Below are 9,866 nucleotides of genomic sequence, written 5' to 3'. Positions count from 1 at the left end.
GCTCCCAGGTTCTGGGTCACAGCTCACAGCATGGGCACCAGGCAGGAGCTGTGCCTGACACACCTGGGAGCTTGTGTGCACCACTAATCAAAGAGAAGAGACTGAGAGATGGACCCTGTCTGAGGACAGGAAAGCACTACCTTGAGCTGAGACTCTCAAGAGTATGCAGAGTTTATCTGTACCGCTCTAATAAAAGATATGTTCTCTTCCTATAAACTTCTCATTGAAAGCAAGAACATCTTTTATGGGATACTGTAAAACTCATGCTTCATAGGTGAGTCTGAAGGTTGATTTAAAAAATCAAGGTCGGTCCCTGGGATTTTCTGATATCTCTCTGTTTTTGCAGCCAGACTTTTGCAAGTTTGGCAATCTTATCTGTGGAGTAATCTTATTTCCTCTCAGCTGGTTTTGCTCACTTAGGAGAGAACTCTTTGCCCATTCAGGAAGGACAGTGTGTCTTTAAAGAGCAGCATAGGAAATCCCCTGCAGCATGTTGTATGGCAAGATCAAGCTCCTTGGTAGTAGGTCTGGCTGAAGGAACAGCTTCTGTGTGCTTGGAACCCAGAACAGCAACTTCCACCACCTACAAACATGCCCCCCAAAATGAGACAATTTGTAGTCTATGATTCTGGGAGTGGAAGGAGCGTGGTGGTAAAAGTATTAATATTCAAGATGGAGAGGGCTGGCTAAGAAGCAAGTTTCAACTTAAAAAACATTCATTTCAACTAAAAGCTAACAGTCTGTGATGGTTTGCAGCTCCTCCCTTCTGAGCTAAGCTCATACTGGGTGTGCCACTCCTAGAGGCTCCACCAAGAGCCATCCCTCCATATGCTCATGTTATTTATTGCTTGAGTCCTCAGAAATATGAGAATTATCAAATGGATTACAGAGATCATCCCTCCCAGGGGTGGATACCTGGCTTTCCTAACACTGAAGTAATGAAGTAATTGCTTTTTCTCACCTCATTTTTTTTTTTTTTTGAGAGTGCTTTTGCATCCCCCTCCTCACCCACACCAGGTCACGTTATGATCTGAGAATTCTTTAAATAACCTTAAAAGAGCCATTTGTGACCAACAGTACATAGACTGGGTCTCTACAAACACTTGGGAGCAGAGAAATATGCTGTCCCAGAGTTCAGAGTTAATCAAGGTTCTGTCAGACCTGCCCTAAATTGTACCTACATATTCCACCTTTGGAGCCCCCAGATTCTCCAGTGGAAGTTAAATGTCACCTTCTGAGGCAGCAAAACCTGAGCTGATTGAGACACAGGGTCGAGGCTATGCCCACAATTATGGCTCACATGCTAATAAGTGCTGCAAACACACAGCTCTTTCAGGCAGAAGCATTTTCAGAAACTATGTGGTCAGATACTCACAACTTTAATTTAATTTCTTTCCAGACAGAGGCAGGAAGAAAAAGGCTGAGAGGATCACAGGGAAGGCACTTGTAGAGCAGATAGAGATTCTTTCAGGACCATGTTATTTTTCAAGGAGGCACTTGGATGCTACACAAGTCCAGCATACCTGCCCTGCCCTGAGCATTAGCAATAATGAATGTCTTGCTATGAAAGCCAAAGAAAGCAGTGTCAGGTAAGATAATAGTACAAAATGTGAGCCCATCTGTCTGTGTGATTAATGGAATGAGCCTCTTCCAGAGAATAAATGGAGGCAAGGAGCCATTTCCAGAGTTTGGTCTCAGTTTGGCATTGCACAGAGGTACAGAAAGGCTGAGAATTCACGTAGGTGTTGATGTTCCCTAGGAAATACCAACAGAATGTGCTGGGTGATTGAATAGGAGAACTGATCCCTGCACCTTTTTCCATGAACTGAACTAAAAGGCAAAAGATCCACCAAGTCCAGCCATGTAAAACCCTTTGAAGGGGAAAGGGAGGGAAAAATATTAGCAGCAAACAACATGATAAAATTTTCTGTAGAAAGTATGAGTCACTCAGTTTTCAGTTAACCAATTTAATTTCATAGAGTAAAATAAAACCATAACTTGCCTGGTCATCCATGAAGAGGCAGATGAGTAATTTTTGCAACTGGCCTGTGTCTCAAATTATATTTATAAATTAATTGTACTCTGAAACCAAAAGACCCAGACCCACCAACCTGCCGTGACGGTTCAGTCATGGCTTACCCTAAAAACTGCTCCCATACAGGAAAATTCTAAATCATTTTAATATGATCTTTTTTTTTCAATGATGCTTAGATACTTTCCCCAAAGACCTCAAAGGGGATAAAGTACCTAGATTTTTCTGGCCTTTTTAAAAAATGGTTTTATTTTGTTAATTGTGATAGAGACCATCAGCAAGATGAAATCAGTGAGTTGTGTCCAGTGACAATTTTGATAGACCTTGTATCTGAGGCTCTCTTTCATGCTCTAGGGACAAAATACACCCCAGTGCCCTCAAGGCTGAGTCACAAACTCTCTTGCTTTACCATTCCTTGCTGAGCACAAAACATACTATCAAAACCAAAGTTCTCCAACAACCAAATCTGTGATCCTGAGTCACAGGTGAAATTGTGAATTTATTAGCATGTTTCTCTGGCACATAGCACAACTATTTCTATGGCTTTAAGGAGACTCTTTAGTCTTCAACTATTTTAAGACAGTCTATCTTTTTTTAAAAATAAGATACACTTGGCTTCATTTTGGTATCATGTTGTCATCTGTCTCTTCCCTAGAAGCCTGTAGAGGCAATGTGTTCTCCATGGTGCTGTTAATTTGGGTACAGGCTGAAGATGGTTTCCAGAACAGCAGTGACACTCACCTGCTGGGACGGCACCGGGGCCGCCCACGCTGCTGTCTGGGGCTGGGAACTTGCATCTCTCCTCAGCATCTCGCTGCACTTTTCCAGCTCCTGGAGAAGGAACGTCTATTCATAGCTGTGCCAGCATGACATTCTCCCATATTTACCAGGAATAATTGCTCTCTTCAATGTTATGCCTTTTGGCCCTGTAGGAACCAACAGCAAAGTCTCTTTTTTATGTAGATGTAATTGTCTGCAGTGCATTTTTTTGGTCCCTCTTTCTTCATCACTTTTACCTTTTTTAAGTCCCTCCTTCACACATTATTTTTGGTCTGTGCTTTTGTTTTCCTTCTGCCCAACCTTGAATGTCATGAACTGCTTCCACTGAAAATGTTTCCAGTTTTCTCTCCCAAATAAGTGCCAAGCATGAAGACAGGACTGTTGAGTGCACTTCATTGTCTGCAACAGCCCCCTGAAAGGCAATCCTTGCCTCCCCATGACCTCAGTGATCTCTTCTGCCTCAGACTGAAGGGTGGGTGTGTGTCTTGAAAAAGCAGGTCTGCCAAGAGAACACAGAGTTATTGTATTTACTTGGGAAGAGGCAGGGTGTGGATGAAAGAAATGAGAGAGTTTTACCTAAATTTAGGGGTGTTCTCAATTTCTTTCCTTGTTACAAATTTCTTATTTTCTTCCTTCTGGAGACTGCAGTGTTTTCCTGCCTGAAAACAAAAGCTAATTTGTGAAAGATGGGAGTAAAGTTGGCTTGGAAAGCCTAACTCATCAATGGCAGAAAAATTGCTTTAAGATCAGGACAACAGTGCTAGATATCTGTTAGTTCTCTGATAGTTCATCATGACAGCACAGGAAAATTTTGATCCAGCCTTGAAGCCTGACTAGTCACTATTAAGCTGTCTTTTATCTCTGTGGTAAGAAAAATACAGTTAATTTTCTTTTTTTTGGAAGGAGAGAGGAAAAAAAATGTCCCTCTGGAAACCCTGCAGAAGGTGTATGTCATTTAAATGTCTTTTAAGCTTTGGTTTGAAAACTTCTGGAGCTCTACACAGTAATTACTTCCATTGAGGAAGTGCACACATTCTGCTACTCATGCTAATTGCTGATAAGGAAAAGGCAGAGGGCTCAATGATGAAATGTTTCAGGCGCTTGTCTTTCTTTTACTGAGCCAATTCCTGCAAAGCTGGCAGCAGCTAGGAAGAGTGCCTTCTGTAATCATCTTTCCTCAATGTAATTTTAAAGTTTCTCCTCTTCTTTCCATCAAAGAAGCCAAGGTAGCAGCTCGTATTGTGTCAAAATTGGCTTTGCATGCTTCGTGCACTGAGCAGCAGGCAGGTCAGCAAGAGGCCATGCAGATGAGTGGGAAAAGGGAAAAGTGCCTCATTTCTTCATCTTTGCTGCTCAATATGAGGGAATAAATGCTGTTATAAATATGGGGAAAGGGAAGGAGAAACAGCTTAGCCAAATAACGGGTTTGAACCCAGAACTCAGTTTGTCACCTTAATTCTGATAGTTAGGATTGCCAGCTTCTCTTCAGACATGTAACACTTGGCAGCCAGACAGGGAGGAAGGCAGGAATAGATTCCAGCATATTTCCTGCTTCCTAGATGTCTCCAGGTCTTGGGATAACTCTGTAAATTTTGTAATTGGGATGGATTAAGCTTTAAGAGTAGATGAGTAAAACTGGAATTCAATTTTAATTTTTTAAAAATAGGATTTTAAAATAGGTTTTGTCGTTAGGGTTTTTAGTATCGGAAAGTAGCAATATTGTCTGTTAAGGGTCAAACTCAAATTTTTATAGAAGGCAAGGGGCCCCATTTGAGATTTTAGCCACTTATCAGATAAAACAAAATATTGTAAATGTGTCCTTTGTTTAGCAAATGTATTCTGATACAACTGCCTGCTATTGAAATTGGTTAAATTTCCCTAACTTTACTTGACATTACTTTAGATTTAATTGACAAAAAGCTGGGCCAAATAATCAGGCCAAAATTAGACAATTTACATTTTGCTGTATGTTAAATTGCCATGCCTAAAAATATTTTAGAATCTAGGTATCCTTAATATTTGCAAAGCAGTGTATAAATGTGGAGAGTCTTGGGTAGATTTTACAAGGTTTTAGAATTCATTTAAAAAGAAGACTAAATGTCCCTCTGGGAATGAAACAGTAATTTATGTCCTCTTGAGCTGCAGTACCAGAAGTACAAAACATTTACAGAGATTTTATTACAATTCAGCATTAACACTGATACTGTGCTTTGGACACTTTGAGGTAATTTTAATTTATGATTCTTGAGTTTTGCTTGGAAATGCTAGGTAGAAACAGCTCTCTTGTCTGTTATGACTTCCTTGGTAACTGTATCAGGGGATGAGAAGGTCAAACCTTTCTAATTTGAAGTGTCGTTTGAAGAATGACAAAAAGAATAAGCACCTGATACAGAGAGACTGCTTTATTTATCACAAACCTTCAGATTTTGACATTATTTAAGATCAACGTTCATGTTTAACATTTAGCCCATGTTTAACTAATTTTTTTTCTTCCAAAACTGACTGACAAGTTTATACAATCTAAAACTGAAATTTTAAGTTTAAAAAAAAGAAGCATAAGATGTAGTGGGGATCTTTCAGAGGTGGTTTGCTTTATATGAAGACTCACAGATTGTGAACCAGAATCTCTTCCATCTTTGAGAAAAAAGTAATCAGATGTTGCATTTTAATATAAAAATCTGTACTGGTTGGGTGAGGAGCTGGAATTGTGTATTGCCTCCCTCCCTCCTCAGATGTGGTACATACAGCTGGGAGCTGTATTTACCTGCAGCCTTGTGAGTCTCTCACGGACTGAGAGGAATTCCTTCAGGAGTTTTATTGTGCATCTCTGTACAGCCTGTTCTTTCCTTTCTAACATCCTGGGGATCCATTTTCACCTTGTGATCCCCAATAACCTCCAAGTGTACTCCAGCAGAACGTTTGCAGAGCGAGTTGTTGCCCGTGTTTTTTGGCAGTGGATTTGTTTGTGCCTAAGTGTGTTCCTTGTTGTCCAGTTGTCCCCACTGAATTTCACTTTAGTGTTTAGAGCTTTCTATAGACTAAGAAAGTATTGAACTCTAACCCTGGCTTCTAGGTTACCGGAATTCAACCTGCTTTGGGAGTGTGTGTGTTTAGCTTTTCTTAAAGGAGAGAGGTGAGGAGAGAAGTACTCTTGCCCTTGTCATTGTTGGGAAAAAATGAAATGTATCCCGACTTCAGAGCAAGGCCTGAGAACTCAGGATAATAAAATGAAACCAAGAAATTTTCATAAAATACAAGATGGTGCTTGACCTGCTAATTTCTGAGTGTATAAGGAGTTATAACACTGCAATGTACTGTGAATCCTAAACATATCATGCTAGGTTAGCAGTGCAAAGAAAGGTCAGACCATGGAGAACCATAGAGCAAACTGGTGATATGTATGGAATGACTAAAAGGAGGTAATGTGGTATTGATCTTTAAAAGCATTGTCCAACAAATCTAACTCAATCTCTGCTAAAGTAAAGGAATAAATATTAAGGAGAGTAAAAAGCTGATGTAAAATGGTAACAGACCAAGAAGCAATAAGCATCATGAGCTGATGATGGAGGAAAAATCATGTCAGATAAACTTGATTAATATTTTGCAGATTGAATTACAGATGGTTGCAGTGGAACAGATGTAATTTGTATGGCTGTCAGATCCTGCTCCTATTTTTACAGATGAAAATTGTGACTGACTGTTGACATCCATTGAGGAGATTTTGCTGACTGAACTCAGAGAACAGGGAATAACACATCCCTCATGTTCCCTGAAGCAATATTTTCTTTGTAAATATGCATTCAAACACTGCTATGCATATTTGCTCAGTGAAGTAAATTTATTCACCATAGAAATGGATAAATGTATAGATCTGTGGTTCTGGGGGAAGTAGGAAATGAGCTGTGGATAATATTGCAAGCTTGTTATGAATTGAAAACGAGATGGTCTAAATGGGAAGTTCCAAAAAGAAGGTGTTTTCCTGAGATTCACTGCACTTGAGCAGCTTGTACCACATGTTTTATGGTCTGAATTGTGGTGTGAGGAGAATGCCAGGAGTGGTGGAGATTGTAATCCATAGTGGGTAAAGCCAGAGGATTGCAAAGGCAGGAGGGAGACAAAACTTCATGCATCCTGCAAGAACTGATCATTAGGAATGATCTTCCCTAACCCTAATTTTGAAGTGCAATAGCTGGAACACCTCAGGACAGAGCTATGGGTGAGACTGGAAACTGCTCTCATTGTCACTTCCAGCACTGCCCGTTCAGCAGGAGACACATCTGGAATCACAGAGTAATCCAAGACAATTTACTGAATGAACTTGTGCCATGCTCACAGTTCTGAAGTTTGAGTGGTTTCCTGTTTGCAGTGGGAATTAAGATCCCCAGACAATGTCTAAACTGCTGATAAAGTATGTACTCAGATTATGAAGAATAATGTGCCAAGTGTGACAGGACAGTAATATTGCAGAAACAGATCTGATTAAAGTAGAAGTATGGGTACAAAAACAAATTTGTTTTATCTAAAAGTGATTTTTTTAATGCTGAGAAATACCAGGATTATTTTGAACTTGGTTTGGATAATGCTAATTTCAATTGCAGATTCCAAGAATATGGGAGAGCCATCAGTGCATAAACACAGGCCTTGAAGTATCATTTTGGCTTGCTGAATTCCCATGTTGCTGCTGCCAGCCCTGGCAAAGGGTTCTCTCTACAAAATGAAAACAGGAATGTTGATAAGATTCAAAGTTCTGATGTCAGTACAAAGGGATAGAATAATTGGGATTTAATAAACTCTACAGCCCAGGGGTAGTTTTAAGCATACTCAATGTGCAGTGTGACAAATATTGAGGAAAATGTAGTAGGATAGAAAAGCACAGAGCTGTTGTCATATAGCTGGAAGGAGCTGCTTGATTGCTATATTACTGCTTGCCCTGAGAATATTGCTAATTTGATGTTTACACATCAAGAGGTAATATTTTTGTACAAATGCAATTAAGTGGCAGGACTCTTTTTCTTAGTCATCCCTGTTCTAGTCTTGAAGTCTTTTTCTCAGTCAGGCACCTGAATTTTTACATCATTGTGATTGGAAAAGCCAAGTTTTAACACAATAACTCTTTAACTCAAAGGATTATGCAGCCTTTGTTTCTCACTGCTGGATACTTAGGATAAGTACTGAGCCTACAGACTTGCAGAAGTGCTGCTAGGAGGAGAAACAAACACATGCAGTGGGTGAAGGAAATGGAAGGCTAATGAGGCTTTTGTCAGATGCCTTTCCCTGCTTTTTGTGCGGCTCCCTTTCTCTAGCTTGTTGTTTAGCCTACAAGCCTCAGGGAAACAGATTGTGACAATCCAAGTTTTTTCAGTGCCTTCCTGATCGTCGGAGCCTTACATTACAGAATATTTGCTTTCCTGATGACTCAAGTATAGTGGGATTTGCCTTCTGTGCAGCTTTTCCCTCCTGGTCTCTAGCACCAGCATAAGCCAAAGAAGAGTGAGGGTTAGATTTTACCCAGAGAACAGGGAATCCTAAAGAGAAACTCCTCTGAGACAGCAGCACTGTTTTTCCAAGCCACAAGGGACCCCGCTATGTCTTATCCATGTGCTATGTGGCAGTGACTGTGGTAAAAATCCCTACACAGAGCATTTTAAGGAACTCAGTATTTTCACCCTTGCTCAGGAAAAGCACCCACTGAACTCAGCTGGAACAAAGACAAGGAGAATGTGCCATTCTGCACTGCCCAGGCTTAGAGGCAGTGTGAAACACAAAGCTGTGTTTAGTGTCAGGTACATACAGGCAATGTGTGTATTTGTGATTGTGAGATGTGTGGAAACCGACCATGGGACAGTTATAAAGATGAATTCTAATAATAACTGAGAAAAATAAAGCATGGAAGAAGGCCTTTGAACCTATCCTTTGTTTCAATTAACCTTTATAAGTCTTAAGTTGATTTAGGAACATTTGAATTAAAGCTTTAAGGATGCTGCTTTTTGACAGGAACTTTCTGCTTGTAAGCCTTAAAGAGTTTTGCAATAATAACCTTTTGAAGTATAATTTTAGAATATTGCTTGCAGTAAGGATCTTTTGAAACTATAGCTTTAGAATATATAAAAAGGAAACATGCAGCTTGAGAAAGGAAGATGAACACCAGCTCAAGGACTAATAGGTTCAACCAAGGGAAGCTGGACATCACTGTTATGAGATTTATAGTCCTTGCAATCAAAAGGTGGACCCACATCCAGAAACTGGACTTCACCAGATGAAATACTCCTTCCTACTTTCAGAAACTGGACCACCACCACCTGGGATACTCCTTTTGGGATGTACATCCTGAGAAAATAGCGTATAGAATTGTGACGTAAAAATTTGGAATAAAAACTGCTGATGAGTAAAAATTTGAATAGAAAGTGCTGAGAAAGCTGATGAGTTCCCCTATAAATACCTGTAAGCCCCAACTATCGGAGTGCAGTTGGAGGGAAAACTTCCCCCACTGTACCCAGTGCTATATTGCTCATACTTTACCATATTAATTAATAAATTCATTGCTGCTTGAATATTGGCCTAGTCAGGCTTCTTTATAACAGCAGTGACAGATGAAGGGGACAGTGAGAATAAATATCCACTCTCCACTCAACTCTGACCGTGGAGTTGTTTTCATGCCCAGTCCCTGCTTGCAGGACACTGGCTGATCACTGGGTATAGGAATTTGTGCATTAATTCTGCTTTTGTTCTCCTCTAGCTTAGCTCATCCTTTTCTTCGTCCCATGTGGAGGGCACCCCTAGCAAAGGTTTTGCTGCCTATTGGTGTAATCCCGAGACAGTTTAGTTCAGGTCCCTTTTAATCTTGCCATCTGCCTTTAGCCCAAGAGAGTAAGAGTTAAAGAATTTTTCAGTGCTAAAACTAGGTGTAGAATTGTAAGGGCAGTTCATGTGGAGCCTGGTTCTAAGTGGCTTCTTCCAGGTGATGTAGCTCCTGAGAGTCTGACACTGCACTTCCTTGATACATCTCTCCACCACTCTTGTGTCTTTCATGAATGAATCCTCAAATGTCCTCTAA

This window comes from Zonotrichia leucophrys, chromosome 3 (assembly GCF_028769735.1).
Source record: "Zonotrichia leucophrys gambelii isolate GWCS_2022_RI chromosome 3, RI_Zleu_2.0, whole genome shotgun sequence".
NCBI lineage: Eukaryota > Metazoa > Chordata > Aves > Passeriformes > Passerellidae > Zonotrichia > Zonotrichia leucophrys.
This window is presented reverse-complemented; position numbering follows the sequence as displayed.